Here is a 17,072-nt window from a genome sequence, read left to right as displayed (position 1 = left end):
GGAAAACAGTTATACCAGAGAATTAACATCACAGCTAAAAGCTCTAGAACACAAAGAAGCAAACTCCCCCAGGAGGAGTAGACGCCAGGAAATAATCAAATTGAGGGCTGAAATCAACAAAGTAGAAACCAGGAAAACAATACAAAGAATCAATGCAACGAAGAGTTGGTTCTTTGAGAAAATCAACAAGATAGACAAACCTTTGTCCAAACTTACCAAACAGCAGAGAGTGAACACGCAAATTAACAAAATCAGAAATGAAAAGGGGGACATAACAACAGACTCTGAGGAAATCCAGAGAATCATTAGGTCATACTTTGAAAACCTGTACTCCACAAAATTCGAAAATTTAAAGGAAATGGATGACTTCCTGGACAGCTATCATTTGCCAAAACTAAATCAAGAACAGATAAGCAATTTAAATAGACCTATAACCCCTATGGAAATAGAAGCTGTCATCAAAAGTCTCCCAACCAAAAAAAGTCCAGGTCCAGATGGCCTCAGTGCAGAATTCTACCACAAATTCAAAGAACAGCTTATACCAATTCTTCTCAAAGTGTTCCACACAATAGAAGCAGAAGGGTCTTTGCCAAACTCTTTCTATGAGGCTTCAATAACCTTGATCCCCAAGCCACACAAAGATACAACCAAGAAAGAGAACTTCAGACCAATATCCCTCATGAACATTGATGCAAAAATACTCAATAAAATACTGGCAAATCGGATCCAAGAACACATCAAAACAATCATTCACCACGATCAAGTAGGTTTCATCCCAGGGATGCAGGGATGGTTCAACATACGAAAATCCATCAACGTAATCCACCATATAAACAAGCTGAAAAACAAAAATCACATGATCATCTCACTAGATGCTGAAAAAGCCTTTGACAAAATCCAACACCCCTTCATGATAAAGGTCTTGGAGAGATTTGGGATAACAGGGACATACTTAAACATAATAAAAGCCATATACAGTAAACCAACAGCCAACATCAAACTAAATGGACAGAAACTCAACGCAATTCCTCTAAAATCAGGAACAAAACAAGGCTGTCCACTCTCTCCATACCTTTTCAACATGGTACTTGAAGTTCTAGCTATAGCCATACGACAACAAAGGGGGATCAAGGGGATACAAATTGGGAAGGAAGAAGTCAAACTTTCACTGTTTGCAGACGATATGATAGTTTACATCAATGACCCAAAGAACTCTACCAGGGAACTCTTACAGCTGATTAACACCTTCAGCAAAGTGGCAGGTTACAAGATCAACTCAAGAAAGTCAGTAGCCCTACTATATACAGATGATAAAAGGGCTGAAAGAGAAATCAGAGAAACATCGCCCTTTACAATTGCCACAAACAACATAAAATACCTTGGGGTAACGCTAACCAAACAAGTGAAAGACCTGTATCGTAAGAACTTTGAATCTTTAAAGAAAGAAATTAAAGAAACCCTCAGAAAATGGAAAGATCTCCCATGCTCTTGGATAGGTAGGATCAATGTAGTAAAAATGGCAATCCTGCCAAAAGCAATCTACAGATTCAATGCTATCCCCATTAAAATTCCAGCACAATTCTTCACAGACCTTGAAAGAACAATAATCAATTTTTTATGGAAAAACAAAAGACCCAGGATAGCCAAAACAACACTGTTCAACAAGGCAACGTCCGGAGGCATCACTATCCCTGACCTCAAGCTCTATTATAGAGCTATAGTCCTGAAAACAGCTTGGTATTGGCACAAAAATAGACAGGCAGACCAATGGAATCGAATTGAAAATCCGGGTATTAACCCACACACGTACGAACCTCTGATCATTGACAAAGAAGCTAAAAATATACAATGGAATAAAGAAAGCATCTTCAACAAATGGTGCTGGCATAATTGGAGACTGGCATGTAGAAAAATGCGGATCGATCCATGTTTATCGCCATGCACAAAACTTAAGTCCAAATGGATCAAAGACCTCAACATAAATCCAGCCACACTGAACCTCTTAGAAGAGAAAGTGGGTGGTACCCTTGAAAGAATTGGTACAGGAGACAGCTTCCTGAACATAACACCAGTGAGATCAACAATTAATAAATGGGACCTACTGAAACTGAGAAGCTTCTGTAAGGCAAAGGACACAGTCAGCAAGACAAAAAGGCAGCCCACAGAATGGGAAAAAATATTCACTAATCCCACATCTGACAGAGGGTTGATCTCCAAAATTTACAAAGAACTCAAGAAGCAAGTCTCCAAAACAGCAAAGGACCCAATTAAGAAGTGGGCTGCAGAACTAAATAGAGAGTTTTCAATAGAGGAGTCTAAAATGGCTGAGAGGCACTTGAGAAAGTGCTCAACATCCTTAGCCATCCGGGAAATGCAAATCAAAGCAACTCTGAGATACCATCTCACTCCTGTCAGAATGGCTAAAATCAAAAACACCAATGACAATTTATGCTGGAGAGGATGTGGTGAAAGGGGGACACTCCTCCATTGCTGGTGGGAGTGCCAACTGGTTCAGCCACTATGGAAAGCAGTATGGAGATTCCTCAGAAAAATGGGAATAAACCTACCACAAGACCCAGCAACTGCACTCTTAGGCATATATCCAAAAGATGCCCATTCATATAACAAAGATGTCTGTTCCACTATGTTCATAGCAGCTTTATTTGTAATAGCCAGAACTTGGAAGCAACCTAGATGTCCCTCACCCGAAGAGTGGATAGAGAAAATGTGGTACATCTACACAATGGAGTACTATTCAGCAGAAAAAAATAATGGAATCATGAGATTCGCAGGCAAATGGATGACACTAGAAGAAACCATCCTGAGTGAGGTAACCCAGTCACAAAAAGAGAAACATGGCATGTACTCTCTCATATATGGATTTTAGACATAGATCTGGGGAGTGCCAGCCTACAATCCTATTGCCAGAGAGTCTGGGAAACAGAAACTTCATTTACTGGCTGGTTAAGTACTGAGCTGAACTCAAGAAAGCCAGTATCAGAGAGGGAGGACTGATGATCAAAGGGATTAAGACTGGGCTGGTTGAACCCCCAGAAACAGCTGACCAGACAAAGGTTAACCCTTGAATCCCAGGCATCAGCCTGGGAATCCAGCATGGGACTGATCAAGACCCCCTGAATCTGGGTGTCAGTGAGGAGGCCTAGGTAATCTATTGAGCCTTGGACAGCAGATCAGTACCCATCCCAAGTATACACACGGTCTCTGGACTCCCATAGAACAATGTGAGGTGCACTCTCACCCTGAACTCTTGGGGAAGGGTCTAGGCCCTGCCCTATATGAAATGACAGACTATGGACACCCCCATGGAGGGCCTCACCCTCCCTGGGGGATTGAGGGGATAACGAGGGGGGGATGGGGGGGAGGGCACGGGAGGAGGGGAGGGAAAGGGAGAGGGACCTCGTACTGACTTGTGAAGCAACCTTGTTTCTTATCTAAATTTAAAATGGAAAATAAAAAAATATTAATAAAAAAATGGCAATAAAAAAAAAAGAGTGAGATTCCTTAAAAAAAAAAAAAGTGAGCTGAGCACCAGCATTTGTCTCTTTTCCTAACTGTAGCTGCAATGTGACCGGATGCCTCATGCCCTCCCTGCCATGCCTCCCCGCCCTCAAACAAGCCCTCCCTTCTTCACATTGCTCCTGTTGAGCACTTTGTCATAGCAATGAGAAAAGCACCGCGGGTGTATACAAACACATTGTCATTACCTCTGTGTGGACAGAGTCTCCAGAGCCAAGTAAGGAGTACCCCCAACCCTGCTGGAGAGGTCCATCCCTGCCCACATCCTAAGCTGGATGCTCTCTCTCTGGATCAAGGGGTCAATGGGCCTTGTCTTCTTGAATCCTGCTGGCTGCTGTTCTAAGTGGTGATCCTGGCACTTGGACTCCAGGATTCTCTACTCTCATGGCCTTGGTCAGGTTTCCTAGTTCACAAAGGCCTTTCCCCACCAGCTTTCCCCAAGGGCAGACTCTGCCAAGAGTGTGCTTACTCAGAAGCCTAACGCAGAATCTAGACAAATCTTGATTGAGGGTGTCCACATATATGCTCACAAAGCCCGGGGTGCAGAAGTGAGGAGAGAGACGAGGGAGTAGTCTACAAGGCAAATGGAGCACCGTGCTCTGGAGGAAACTCCAAGCACTGTTAGTATTGGTTAGGGTGAATTGCTCTTGCATCTCAGGAAAGCCCCACACCCAGTATGTAGCTAAGGATGAGATAGAACTCTTGGCCCTCCTGTCTCCACCCTCCAGGAGTGCTTGCGTTAACAATTAATAGATGGCCAAATTGACAACTTCTAAACACTTCTGCAGGCTTCACCTGTCCCGGAGCTCTCCAGTGTTAGAGAAATGGGGCACCCAGGGGCATCCCCACCCCAGGAGCCGGCTCTGCTGTGCTGTGGACACGCCTCCAGCCATGTCTTCTGAGCAGGGTTCTCACTGCCCCATCTGTGGCTGCGTGAAGCCCAGCTTTGAATGTACCTTTCCAGGCATCTATTTCTTCCTCTCATTGTTTCATAAACCCCGGAGAGCTCTAGGAATTTGGATGGGAACATTCTGAAGAATCTTATCAGCATCTGCTGTACATCTCATCTCTTTGAGCGTGTGGCTTACATACGCTACTTCCTAAGTAACCAGTGTTTGCACGTCACAGCAGCATCCGCAACCACACCTGGACTCTCTTAAATTGTCCTCATCTTCCCCTTGACACACAACTCAGTTATGAAATGCCACTTGCACATTGAAAATTATGTTTCCAAATGAAAGAAAAGCAATCTGATTCTCACTAAAATAAGGATGGTTGGCAATCACCTTCTTCATTTCAAGTACAACTGACTATTTCATAGAATTCTGATTGGCCAGGCATAGTGACTCATGTTTGCCATCCCAACACCTGGGAGGCTGAGGCTGGGAGGTCACAAGTTCAAGAACAGCCTAGGATATATAAATAAAACTATCTCAAAAAATAAACTTTGATTAAATAAAGTAAGTAATCTCAGATGGTAGCATTGGGAACAAGATGAGTAAGAATATTTGCTTTTAATGATAAAATATTTTATATTATTGTTATTGATGAAAATACAGCTGAGTTTATTTATATTTAAGACCAACATAGTAAAATAGTCGAATAAAAGAATGCAAGCTAATTATAAACTTAACAGTTATTTATTAAACTAGGGATATGAACTGACAAAACACAGGAGACACTTGCACAGTAGTCAGTGCTGCCCAGATGATGCTATTGGTGAGCTCTTTCCTCTAATCACCCAGTTAATTCCCAGAGTACCAGTGTAGGAACTCGTAATTAAATTTATGTTGCAACCCTCTCCATTCTTCAAGCCTGTGGGAAGGTGATTTTAACCCTAGAGAATTGCTTTTAAACATGAGAGATTTTATTGACAAATATGTGTTATGAAGAGGGGAGGGACCCCCAAGGGGGTTTCTAATACATGCAATACATTTTCAAAGACCGAAGTGGATAGAAGAAGACAATTGATTTCATCCTCCCTACACAACAGGGAGAGCCGTCCAGATCTGAAGAGTGTGGCATGTGTCAGGGTGGGCTTTTCCTGGCTTGGAAGGGAAGACAGACAAGACGCAGGTGCTGTGATTCCATCGTTGACCTTATTTGTCCTCAGTAAAGGAGCTGTTTGCCTGTGACTAGGTAGTTGGAGGTGAGGAGCCAAACAGTTCACCTCATATTCTATCTGCCTACCTATCATCTATCTACCTACCTTACTTCTATGTACTTATCATCTATCTCTATGACATCTATCTATATATCTATCCATCTATCTATCTACCATCTATCTATACTTGATTTTTTGAGATGGGGTCTCAAGTAGCCCAAGCTGGCTTTGAACTTGCTATGTAACTGAAGCTGGTCTAGAACTCCTGATTCTCTGACCTCCAGCTTCCAAGTGTGAGAATAAGGAAGCATATCAGAAAATTTGCTTGATCTCATGTCTCCATAGGTGAGAAAAGGGTCAGCCAGGAAGGAGTACTATTTAAACCACCTAGAGAAGGCTGACTCTTTCTAGTCATGTGTTCCAGAAGACAAAAGGAAGAGAGTCCCTTGCCTGTCTGCTTTCCAGAAAACTTGGTGCGGGGACTCAGCATCCTGGAGAAAGTGTGCCCTGTGTCTCTGTCCCTAGACTTCAAAGGCAGCATCTTTCTCTTCTTGCTGGCCCTGCCTCTTCCTGTATCACACTAAGCACACTCAGCTACTGCTTTCCTGGGAGCGCTCCTCTTGAAGCCCTCTTCCAGCCACCCATTTCCGCACAGCCTATCAAATTCCACATTTTCCAAGAGCTTTTTTTTTCTTCCAATCTCCTTTCTTTGCTTTATTTTCTCCTTAACACTCACAACACAGGAACACATTGTGTGTTCCTTATTTAAGCAGTTTCTTAGACAACTCCACATTAGAATGTAAACTCTACCTGGCTCTTAGTAGGTCTGCAATAATACTTTTATGAAAAATGAAAACACTTAGCAAATACTTTGAACTGATACCATTGTTAGAGTTGTTTACTACAATGAGTGCTGTTCTTTGTGATTTTACACAGAACCTTATGAACAGCAAGACCAATGGAATTGCGTTCCTCATTCTTTCCTGAAGCTCAGTCTACAAATACATACTTTTAAGTGTCATTTCTATTTAATATCAATAAGACTAAAAATCACATTACTGCATATGTTTGGGATATTAACTGCTGGAATTGAGGGCTTGCAATCCACTTATGCTTCATTTACCTGAGAGAAAGCAGCAAAGCACTGTGCATCTGGAAACAGCCAGTGACTCCTCGATGACGGCTTCTCGATGCTGGTCTCTCAGTTCTGCCCCCGTGGTAATGGTTCCCTGGTACTTGGGCACGTAAGTGCTGCTGTCCCTGCTGCAGTGTGTGGGGCTGTACAATTTATCTCAGTATTCTTTGCTCTGAGGGCTGTGGGGAAAGCAAGAAAAGTAGCGCTTTCCTGAACTCAGAGGAGGAGAGAATGTTTTCTTTTATTGAAAATAGATTCTTGTGCCATGCAGGGAGTGATGCGTGCCTTTAATCCCAGACTGGGGGAGGCAGAGGCAGGCCGATCTCTGTGAGTTCAAGGTCAGTCTTGTCTTCCAGGACAGGCTCCAAAGCTACACAAAGAAACCCCTGTCCCGAAACAAAAAAAGAAAGAAAATAGATTATTTTTCTGTTATACACAAAAATTCATCTAAAAAAAACAAAAACAGAATAGTGTTTTTAATATAATATATCCTGTTGATGGGGTCCCCCTACTGCTCCCAATTCCTCTCCCTCCTCCCTTTCCCGTCCAGATCCACCCCCCTTTCTGTCTCTCATTAGGAAACAAATAGGCTCCTATGGGATAATAATGAAATAATATAAAACAAACACATTAGAATAGAACAAAACAAACAGAAGGAAAAGAACTCCAGAAATGACCCAAGATGCAAATATAGACAAAAAGTCCTATAGTTTTGCACACTCAGGAAACCCATAAAAACGCAAATCCAGAAGCCGTAATATATACGAGGTTTCTCAGGAAACTGGGAATCTATCTACCTCCAAATCATACCACTCCTGGTCATATATCCACAGAATGCTCCATCCTAGCACAAGGTCATTTGCTCAACTACGTTCATAGCAGCTTTATTCATAATAGCCAAAAACTGGAAACAACTTAGATGTCCCTTAACTGAAGAATGGATGAAGAAAACGTGGCACACTTATACAATAGAGTATTTATCAGTTATTAAAAATAATAATACCATCATGAAATTTGCAGGAAAATGGGTGAAACTGGAAAAAAAAACATCTTGAGGTAACCCAGACCTAGAGACAAACATGGTATGTACTCACTCATAAGTGGATATTAGCTGTAAAGGAAAAATCATGCTACAATCCACAGACCCAGAGAGGCTAGATAACTAGGAGGACTCAACAGGGAGCCCATGAATCTCCCCCAGAAGGGGAATAGAACAGATAGCTTGGGTGGACTGGGGGTAGGTGAGGATGAGAACAAGAATGATCAGGTTGGGGAAAGACGGAGAGAGAGAGTACTCAGAGGGACAACTGGAATTGGAGACATTTGGGGGTAACGTAGAAACCTAGTATAATTGTATTTCCCTGATGACTGAGGATGCTGGAAATTTAAGTGTTTCTAAGCCATTTGAGTTTCTTCTTTTGAGAAAATTCTCTGTTTAGATATGTAACCCATTTTTAATAAGATTATTTGTTTTCTTGATATCTAGGGGTTTTTCTTAGCTCTTTATATATTTTGGATATTAACCCTTGATCAGATGTGTAGTAAATTATTTTCCCATTCTTTAGGATGTTTCTTGGCCCTAACAACAGTGTCCTTTGTCATGCCAAAGCTTTTTGGTTTCATGAGGCTCCATTTATTAACAAATTTGTTTTTATTTTATGTTCATTAGTGTTTTGCCTGCATGTCCATACTCTGGAACTGGTATTACAGACAGGTGCAAGATGCCATTTGGGTATTTTGAAATGAACCCTGGTCCTCTGGAAGAGCAGACAGTGCTCTCAACTGCTGAGCCCCAGAGATCCCGTTTTTTTGTTATTCTTAGTGCATGTGCTACTTGTTGTTGTCAAAATGTTTAGGTTTATCCAGTAAGGAGACACAAACCGTGACTCAATGATCCCACGTGGAGTTTATTGGTAGACAAGGAGGGAAAGGAGGTGTGAGAGGTAACCAACCCGTGCAGAACTGAAGAGCAGAGAGAGAGAGATATGAAAGAGAGATACAGACAGAGAGAGACAGAGTAAGATGAGAGTAAGAGTGCTCAAGAGAGAGAGCATAAGCGGGCAGGGGTCAGTCCTTTAAAGGGGTCCTTTGCCCCTGCATGGTTCTCATGGAACTCTGGGCTGGCCAGAGTACTGCCTGAGTGCATCCTGCCAGGTAACAGGGCAGGCCAGTGTAATGCCTGAACCTTTCATTTGTGTTCTGTTCAGAAAATCTTTTCCTGTGCCAATAAGGTCACGGCTATTCTCCACTCTCCTCTATCAGGTTCAGTATGTCTGGGGCCTTTGATCCATTTGAAGTTGAGTTTTGCATAGGGTAATTGATATGGATCTATTTGAATTATTCTACACGCAGTCATCCAGTTAGACAAGCACCATTTATTATAAAGATGCTTTCTTTTTTCTATTGTGTATTTCTGACTTTTATTTAATCAAAGATCACATGTCTTTGGTGTGTGGGTTTAGGCCTGGATCTTCAATATGATTCCATTGATCAGCACGTCTGTTTTGTGCCAACCGCATGTTGTTTTTGCTGCTATAGCTCTGTAGTACAATCTGAGGCCAGGGATGGCAATGATACAACCAGCAACCAGCAGTTCTTTTTCATTTTATTTTTTCATTTTGTTTTTTAATTCAGGATTTTTTTTGCTATTCTGAGTTTTTGTGTTACCATATGAAGCTGAAATTTTTCCTTTTAAGGTCTGTGAATTTTGGTGGAGATTGCATTGAATCTGTAGATGGCTTTTGGTAGAACATCCATTTACACTATACTAATCTTACTATGAGGATAATGGACTGAATCTCTGTAACTGCAAGTGAACCATCCCAACTAAATGTTTCCTTTATGAGAGTTACCATGGCTATGGTGTCTCTTCATAGCAATAGTAAACCCTACCTAAGACAGTGTTTATAAGGGAAATTGGTCTGTAATTCTCTCTCTTTGTTGAGTCTTTGGTTATCACTCTTAAGGTGGTGGAGCCTGGCAGAATGAAACCTAAAAATGACTCAGACTGAAATGCCATGCACTGCCAACTTTATTCAGCACATCAGACAATTTAGACTCTGAGGGTTGAAAAAGGTCACATGAATAAAATTCTTATGACTTCAAGCTGTATACAAGGAAAAGTTGCATATGGAAAAAACGTGTTTTTCCAGAAAGGCATATAAACCAAAAACAATAACCAGTTGCAATGAATAAAGTAAACTCACTGTTATCCACTATACCTGGGAGGGATAAAAACCCACATTCCAAGAACAATTCTATGTTCTGAAGAAACTGGTCACAAAACTCTTGTCTTCTTTACTTGGAGTTTTCCTGTAAGAACTCAGAATTCTCCTCACACAGGACTCCATTCTGACAGCTCCTCATGTAGTTTAGATATCAGGGTAACTGTTGTCTTATAAAGTGAATTAGTCAGTGTTCCTTCTATTTTGTGAAATAATTTGAGTGTTGGTATTAACTATTCTTTGAAAGTCTGGTAGAATTCTGCATTAAAACCATCCAGTCCTAGCCGGGCGTTGGTGGCGCACGCCTTTAATCCCAGCACTCGGGAGGCAGAGGCAGGTGGATCTCTGTGAGTTCAAGGCCAGCCTGGTCTACAAAGTGAGTTCCAGGACAGCCTCCAAAGCCACAGAGAAACCCTGTCTCGAAAAAAAAAAACAAAAACAAAAAAAAAATCCAGTCCTGGGCTTTTTGTTGCTGTTGTTGGGAGACTTTTAACTGCTGCTTCTATTTCACTAGGGGTTATAGGTCTGTTTAAAATGTTTATCTTGTTATCTTGATATAATTTGGTAGGTGGTATATATTAAGAAAATTATTCATTTCTTTTAGATTCTCCAATTTGGTGGAGTATATATTTTTAAAGTATGTCTTTATGATTCTCTGGCTTTCCTCAATATCTATTGTTATATTCCCCTTCTCGCCTCTAATTTTGTTTATTTGGATAATTTCTATCCACCTTTTAATTAATTTCTATAAGGATTTGTCAATCTCATTGATCGTCTAAAAAATAACTCTTTGTTTCATTGATTCTTTGTATTATTTTTTCTTTGATTGGGCTTTTTGTTTATTTCTGTTTTATTGATTTTATTCGTGAGATTGATTATTTTTTGACATTTACTCCTTTTGAGTGGTATTCCCTCTTTTTATTTTAGAGCTTTCAGGTGTGTTGCTAAATAACTAGTATGAGAGAGATCCAATTTTTTTATGTAGACGATTAGTGCTTTAAACCTACCTTAGAACCACCTACATTACATCCCATAAATTTAGGCAAGTTATGTTTTCATTCAATCCTAGGTCTTTAATTTCTATTTTGATCTATTTTTCATTCATTAGTGAGTTGTTCAGCTTTCATGTGGTTTCCTGTTGTTAATATTCAGCTTTAACCTGTGGTGTCAGATAAGATACAAGGTGTATTTCTGTTTTCTTCTGTGTTGTACGCTTGTGTACAAGCATGTGGTCAGTTTTGGAGAAAGTTCCATAAGCTGAAAAGAAGGGATATTTTCTTGGTGTTTGGATGAAATGTTCTATAAATATTTGTAAGATCCATTTGGTTTATGACATCCGTTATCTCCAGCGTTTTTTATGATTAGTTTTTGTCTATCTCTGGGTGAGAGTAGGTACTGAAGACTCCCATTATCACTGTGTGAGGGTCAATATATGAGGTTAGCTTTTGTCATGTTTCTTTTATGAAATTGGTTGCCCTTGCATTTGGTGGATAGAGGCTAAGACTTGCAGTGTCCTTCCCTCTATTTTCTAATTTGTTTTGGTTTGAAATCCGTTTTGTAAAATATTAAAATAGCTACAGCAGCTTTCTTCTTAGATCCATTTACTTAGACTATATTTTTCCTTCATTTTACCCTGAGGTGATATCTATCCTAGATGTTACGGTGGAGGAATGGAACCTGTTTTCATATCCATTTTGTTAATAAATGTCCTCTGTGGGGAGGTTGAGATCATTGATGCTGAGAGTTACCAACAGCAGTGTGTATCAATTTCTGTTACTTTGTTGTGGTGGTGGTGGTGGTGGTGGTGGTGTTGGTGGTGGTGGTGGTGTTGGTGGTGGTGGTGGTGGTGTTGGTGGTGGTGGTGGTGGTGGTGGTGGTGGTGGTGGTGGTGGTGTTGGTGGTGGTGGTGGTGGTGGTGGTGGTGGTGGTGGTGGTGTTGGTGGTGGTGGTGGTGGTGGTGTTGGTGGTGGTGGTGGTGGTGGTGGTGGTGGTGGTGGTGGTGGTGTTGGTGGTGGTGGTGGTGGTGGTGGTGGTGGTGGTGGTGGTGTTGGTGGTGGTGGTGGTGGTGGTGGTGGTGTTGGTGTTGGTGGTGGTGGTGGTGGTGGTGGTGGTGTGTACGTATGCACACGTGTGTGCTTTACCGGCTTTTGATTTGCTGTTCTGAAGTTATTTATTCTCTTATTTTCTTGGGTTTGATTAACCTCTTTGGGTTGAAGATTCCCTTCTAGTATTTTCTGTAGGGCTGGATATATTAATAGATACAACTTAAATTTTATTTACCATGGATTTTCTTTTTTCCATATATTGTGATTGAAAGTTTTTCTGGGTATAATAGTCTGGGTGGTCATCTTAGGTCTCTAAGGGTTCATAGAACATCTGTCCTGGCCCTTCTGACTTTAGAGTCTTTACTGAGAAGTCAGGTTTTATTCTAATAGACTTGCCTTTATACGTACTTGGTCTTTTTCCCTTGCAGTTTTTAATATTATTTCTTTATTCTGTGTGGTTATTGTTTTAATTATTATGTGCTGAGCGAAATTTATTTTATGATCTTGTATGCTTCTTGTACCTTGAAAGTCATCTACTCCTTTAGGTTAGGGAAATTTCCTTCTATGGTTTGTTGAAAGTAGCTTCTGTGCCTTTGACTTGGGTTTCTTCTCCTTCCTCTTTCTACTACTCTTAGATCTGGTCTTTTCATAGTGTCCCAGAATTCTTGGATGCTTTGTACCTGGAGGTGTTTTGTTGTTGCTGTTGTTTTGCTTTTCGTTTTTGTTTAACATTTTCTTTGAGGAAATATATCCATTTCCTCTACTGTTACCTCAATACATGAGATTATCTCTTCAATCTTGTATATTCTGTTGATGAAGCTTGCCTATGAGGTTGCTGTTCAAGTTCCTAAATTTCTCATTTCGAGATTTCCCTAAGTTTGGGTTTTCTATGTTGACTCTATTTTCATTTTCAGGTTTTTAACTATTTTATTCATTTCCTTCAACTGCTTGTGTGTATTTTCATAGATTTCTTTAATGAATTTTTGCCTTGGTCACTAATCTATTTCTGTGAAGAGATGCCATGACCATAGCAACTCTTTTTTTCTTGTGAATATTCCATAAACAAAACATTTTTTGTTTTCATTTGTTTCCAAATCAGCAATTACATTGTACATGTGTTGCAAGCAATCTTAAGGCATGTAAATATACAGCCTGATCTAATGGAGACATTTTCTCAATTGAGGCTCCCTTCTTTCAAATGACACTAGCTTGGGTTATATCGATATAAAACTAGCACACCCAAGAAGGCAAAAAGAAGTATCTGTGGAGAATCTGTTCAAGAACACCCCGTAGGTGGCAAACACTGCAGATGCCTAAGTCCCTTACAGAAAATGGCAACTCGTATGAAACAACACACTTAATTGAGGCTTACTTGCAGTTTCGGAGGCTTAGCCCATTATCTTCTGGAGATGGGAGCAGAGAGGAAGGGTAGGCCTTGGCAGGTAGCCTGCTACAGAGCTGGGGTGAGACTAGGGATTGGATTCGGAGGACAGGAGGAGAGGTAAAGATCTGCAATTAGCATACCTGCTTCCCTAGCCTGTGTGACCTACAGGTTCCCAGGAATGCCTGCTGGAGACAGGGGCTAGAGTAAGGGGGTGTGTAGGGACAGGGAAGACAGGAAGAGAAAATCTGGGTGGTCTGCTGGGGATGGGGACAAGGAGACCAGAGCAGGTGGTCTACTAGGAGCTGGGGGTAAGAGCGGTGGGGGGGGGTGATTTGGAGAAGAGGAGGGAGAAGTGAAAATCTGCAGCTAGCCTACTTCCCTGGTCACTGTGGCTTATAGCTTCCCCGAAAATGAGAAAGTATTCTTAATGAAAAGGAAAGGGAAATCATATTCTCAGATGACATTTCTTTACTTACTTTATTATGGAGCAAATATCATAAGTAGCAGAATTTTTTACAGACTTCGGTGAGTTCACCACTTTTTTCCATTTTATGTATTTTTAGTTTTTCAAGCTAGAGATTGCAATTTAATTTCTGCTTGTCCTTTCCTTAAGATCTACAAATTCTGCTTGTGTAAATGTTTAATACCTACCACCTCCTCCACTGAGAAAGGAAACACTCTTCTTCTAAAAGAGGGAGGGCAGGACATGGGCAACTGTCAGAGAAAGTAAGAGTGACTTCCATCAAACATTGGAAGCTGGGGAGCTTCCTGGGTGATCCCCACTTCCTATTTGGCATTCTGAAGCCTACACCCAAGCAGCACAGGACAACTACAAACAGAATACAATGCAACATGGTAGCAACCAGGGAGGGTGCTGCCAAGGCAGTCCTTAAACCTCCTTGGCCCCTGTACAGCAGGTTCCAAGTGCATGTATGTCTTCATGATCACAGCAGGTTATGTGGAAGGCTTCTGTCAAGCCTTGAAAATAATAATCCATCCAGGTCATTCTGAGCTGACCCCAGAACAGGTGCTACAGAGCACATTCAGGGTTCAGAAGAAAAATGGGGCCAAACTACAAGGACTTGTAAACTAGGAGGTAGAATATGAGTCCTGTGAGCCATCTTGACAGCAGTGATATCTCTGCTGTCACTCCCACTACCATCTCCTGTCAGGTTCCCCTGCTGACAGCAGGCTCTTCAGTGTTGCGGAATATTACTTTAACTTTGTAAAGATGTGTTACATTTGTTTACATTGCAGAATATCACTTTAACTATGTAAAAGTGTGTTACATTTGTTTATGCTACAGAATATTAACTATGTAAAGGTGTGTTACATTTGTTTAACTGTGTTAACATGTGTTACACTTGTTTATGCTGCATTTGTTTAACTATGTAAAGATGTCTTGCTGTTTTACCTTGCCTGCCTAAGGCATCTGATAGGTCTAACAAAAAGCTGAATGGCCAATAGCTAAGCAGTGGAGGGACTGACAGGCAGAGAGAATAAGCAAGAGGAGGAAATCTGCCAGCGAAGCAGCTGACAGACAGACAGACAGACAGACAAGCACAAGGCAGGTAAAGTAGGACATACAGAATGAAAGAAAGGTAAAAAGCCACGAAGAGAAACAGGTTAAATTAAGTTGTAAGAAATGCCAAGAAATGAACCTAAACTGAGGTCAGGCATTCATAACTAATAGCAAGTCTCCATGTTATGATTTGGAGGCTGGCACTCCAAGAAAGCCTGCTACATTTCAGAACCAAGAAGTGTGCTGCCCTGAGCCTCATGGTCCTCCCTGGAACCCGTAACCACACATCTGCCTTTCCTCAGCACCCACTGCTGTCTCAGCTCACCTGCCCTCTGTGAGAGGTCTCTCTGCATAGCATATGCTTCTTCCCTGTCTGCAGAGCCGATGGGCTCCACCTCACTACCGTGGAGGTTGAAAGTGTTGGACTAAAGGTGGAAGACTGCTCAGCTGTTCTCCCTGACGTGTAGGAATATGCACTTAGTTCTGAAAGTCTCCATAAAGGTCCATGAGGCAGTCAGTTTCTTGGTCAGGCCAAGACACCGTTTGGAGCCAGTGATGTAGAATGTCTATGAGGGACATCATCAGTATCCTCTTCCACTTTAGCCAGGGCATAACCCACTGTCTTCCCATCCCTGTCCTCAGCAACGTAGGATATCTTGGAGCAAGAGAGGCCATGATAGAAATAATAGCTCATCTGGTAGTTCTCAGGAAGGCAAAGGGGCCGCACTGTTGCGTGTTCTTCATCAGACCGGCTAGCTAAGCACAGCAGATGTTCATATTGGCTGCGACTAGAAGCCTGTCAGACTGAGAACCAGAAAGGGTGCCACAGAGAACAAGCAACACCAACACGGGATTCTTTGAAACGGCTGGGATATCCGAGCAGGGCTCACACAAGATGAGGAAGATCTCCCGCTATCCTCCATTTCTTTTTGGCGATGCTGCACAGAACCTTGTCCATCTCCATGCAGATGAGGTCCCAATCATGTCCAAGCTAATGACGACCAAACGATCCTCTTCCGACAGGATGGTCCGGTCTTCCTGTCAGCCATTGTTCAGATTTGGGAGTATGTAAGATATATTGAGTGGAACTGCATGACCAGATGCTGTGGGCTGCCTGGGTGGTCCACATGCCCAAACCCAAGTTCCCCAACTTAACAAACATCTATTTTCATTATTGCATACTCCCTTCTACTTCCAATTTATTTCACTACCTATTTTCATGTAGTTACATGAAATAGATAATAATTTCAAATGTTAGGGTTTTTTCTCTTTAGTGAGTCACTAAAATCATTTCCCACATTATTTCAGCATTTCCAAACTCATTGTTTTTGTTAATAAATAACAATTCAGAGTTGTCGGCAGCCACAGTTCACCAGTTTAGGAAAAGTTGCCCTTCTCCTCCTCCAGCTTTCTCATCTCTACCTATCATTGGATTTGTCAGGGGTTGGGTTTGGACAAAATATTCCAGTTTAGTTGGTATAACTTGGCATTATCCCAAGTCCATTCCACAAGCCTCTTCATAGGAGATTGTAGAAGGTGAGCCGTACAGAAGTCGGGGACAGGGCAGAAGGAAGCCAGCTGATGTGCTTATCTCACCCTTGGGTGCTGAGGCTCCCTCCTCATCTCTCCTCCAAAGGACATAACAAGTGCTGGGTTTGGGATGTAGCTCAGTTGGTGGTAGTGTCTGCCTAGCATAAGGCCCAGAGTGTGATCCCTAGCACCACATAGGCAAGATAGAAGAGATGGAAGCATAGTCCTAGCTTAGCTTGAGATATGGGAGTCCCTGTCTCTAAATAAATTAAAAATAAACTTTAAAATATAAATTAAGCCGGGTGTGGGTGGCACATGCCTTTAATTCCAGCATTTGGGAGGCAGAGGCTGGCGGATCTCTGTGAGTTCGAGGCCAATCTAGTCTACAGAATGAGTTCCAGGACAGCCTCCAAAACAATACAGAGAAGCCCTGTCTCCAAAAACCAAATGTGTGTGTGTGTGTGTGTGTGTGTGTGTGTGTGTGTGTGTCTGTGTGTCTGTGTGTCTGTGTGTCTGTGTATTAAATTTAAAGCATGATTCAAATTGTAGCCTACGGAAAGCAGTCAATAAATATTGGTTTCTTCCCTTTTC

At 41.7% G+C, this 17,072-nt stretch overlaps 1 protein-coding gene and 1 pseudogene across 1 annotated transcript in view; one reads left to right on the top strand and one right to left on the bottom strand.

Annotated features, from left to right (window-relative positions):
• Positions 1–17,072, top strand: part of LOC101844513 (IQCJ-SCHIP1 readthrough transcript protein) — a 608,362-nt gene that overhangs the window by 386,665 nt on the left and 204,625 nt on the right. The gene's annotated exons all lie outside the window — the stretch shown is intronic.
• LOC106022483 lies at positions 15,126–15,728 on the bottom strand (annotated as a pseudogene).

The sequence above is a fragment of the Mesocricetus auratus genome, unplaced genomic scaffold, assembly GCF_017639785.1.
Source record: "Mesocricetus auratus isolate SY011 unplaced genomic scaffold, BCM_Maur_2.0 Super-Scaffold_100009, whole genome shotgun sequence".
NCBI classification, from domain to species: Eukaryota; Metazoa; Chordata; class Mammalia; order Rodentia; family Cricetidae; genus Mesocricetus; species Mesocricetus auratus.
Note: the sequence above shows the minus strand (reverse complement) of the source record. Positions and strands in the feature narration are given on the sequence as shown.